Source organism: Cervus elaphus, chromosome 32, assembly GCF_910594005.1.
Source record: "Cervus elaphus chromosome 32, mCerEla1.1, whole genome shotgun sequence".
Classification (NCBI taxonomy): Eukaryota; Metazoa; Chordata; class Mammalia; order Artiodactyla; family Cervidae; genus Cervus; species Cervus elaphus.
In genome coordinates this window covers 32,167,480-32,169,817 of record NC_057846.1, presented here as the reverse complement: position 1 = coordinate 32,169,817, position 2,338 = coordinate 32,167,480, and positions in this window count along the sequence as shown.

Genomic DNA, 2,338 nt, shown 5'->3' with positions numbered 1-2,338 from the left:
AACACACCCTCACACCATACACAAAAATAAACTCAACATGCCTTAAGGATTTAAACATAAGACCTCACACCATGAAACTCCTAGAAGAGAACATAAGCAAAACATTCTCTGACAAAAATCACACCAAAGTTTCCTTTGGTCAGCCTCCCAAGACTAGAGAAATAAAAGCAAAAACTAAACAAGACCTAATCAAGCTTTTGCAGAGCAAAGGAAACCATAAGCAGAGTGAAAAGACAACCTACAGACCAGGAAAAAATATTTGCAAATGACGTGACCAACAAGGGCTTACTTTCTACAATATACAACTGGCTACACAACAGAAACACAAGTAACTCAGTTGACAATGGGCAGAAGAGTTAGACATTTCTCCAAAGAAGACACACAGATGGTCAACAGACACATGAAAAGACACTCACCATTGCTAATTATTAGAAAAAGGAAAATCAAAGCTACCATGAGGTGTCACCTCACACTGGTCAGGATGGCCAGCATGAAAAAGTCCACAAATAAATTCTTGGGAAGACATGGAGTAAAGGTTACTGTCCTACACTGTTGGTACATAAGTAAGTTGGTGTAGTCCCTATGGAAAACAGTGGGGAGGTACCTAAAAAACTAAAAACAGAGTTGCCATATGATCCAGCAATCCCACTCCTGGGCATACATCAGACAAAACTATAGTTCAAAAAGATACATGCATCCCTATGTTCACAGCAGTGCTACTCACAATAGGCAAGACAGAGAAACAGTCTAAATGTCCACTGACAGTCAAATGGATAAAAAAGATGTGGTGTGTGTGTGTATACATATACATATGGAATGTTGCTGCTGCTGCTGCTAAGCCACTTCAGTTGTGTCCGACTCTGTGCGACCCCATAGATGGCAGCCCACCAGGCTCCCCCGTCCCTGGGATTCTCCAGGCAAGAACACTGGAGTGAGTGGCCATTTCCTTCTCCAATGCGTGAAAGTGAAAGTGAAGTCCCTCAGTCGTGTCCAACTCCTAGCGACCCCATGGACTGCAGCCTACCAGGCTCCTCCACCCATGGGATTTTCCAGGCAAGAGTACTGGAGTGGGTTGCCATTGCCTTCTCCGCATGGAATACTACACAGCCATAAAAAACAAAAACAATTCCATTTGATGCAACATATGGAACTATAGATTATCAAATTAAGTGAAGTCAGAAAGGGAAAGACAAATACCATATGATATATTACAAACTTCAGGCTCAAATTGAAGAAAGTAGGGAAAACCACTAGGCCATTCATGTATGGCTTAAATAAAATCCCTTATGATTACATAGTGGAGGTAATGAATAGATTCTAAGGATTAGATCTGGTAGACAGAGTGCCTGAAGAAGTATGAACTGAGGTTCATGACATTCTACAGGAGGCAGTGAACGAAACCATCCATGAGACAGGAAATGCAATGAGGCAAACTGGCTGTCTGAGGAGGCCTTACAAATAGCTGAGAAAAGATGAGAAGCAAAAGGCAAAGGAGAAAAGGAAAGATATACCCATCTGAATGCAGAATTCCAAAGAATAGCAAGGAGAGATAAGAAAGCTTTCCTCCGTAATCAGTGCAAAGAAATAGAGGAAAACAATAGAATGGGAAAGACTAGAGATCTCTTTAAGAAAACTGGAGATACCAAGGGAACATTTCATGCAAAGATGGGCACAATAGAGACAGAAATGGTATGGACCTAACAGAAGCAGAAGAGATTAAGAAGAGGTGGCAAGAATACACAGAAGACCTGTACAAAAAAGGTCTTAATGACCCAGATAACCACTGTTACAAAATAGGTCTTAATGACCCAGATAAACCTGATGGTGTGGTCACTCACCTAGAGCCAGACATCCTGGAGTGTGAAGTCAAGCGGGCCTTAGGAAGCACCACTATGAACAAAGCTAGTGGCGGTGCTGTAGCTTCAGCTGAACTATTTCAAATCCTAAAGGATGATGCTGTGAAAGTGCTGCACCCATGTCAGCAAATTTGGAAAACCCAGCAGTGGCCACAGGACCGGAAAAGGTCAGTTTTTACTTCAATCCCAAAGAAAGGCAAAGCTGAAGAATGTTCAAATTACGGTACAATTGTACTCATTTCACATGCCTGCAAGTTTATGCTCAAAATCCTGCAAGCTAGGCTTCAGCAGTATGTGAAACGAGAACTTCCAGACGTACAAGCTGGATTTAGACAATGCATAGAAACCAGAGATCAAATTGCCAATATCCGCTAGATCACAGAAAAAGGGAATTCCAGAAAAACATCTACTTCTGCTTCACTGAGTACACTAAAGCCTTAGATTGTGTGGATCACAACAAACTGTGGCAAATTCTTCAGAGA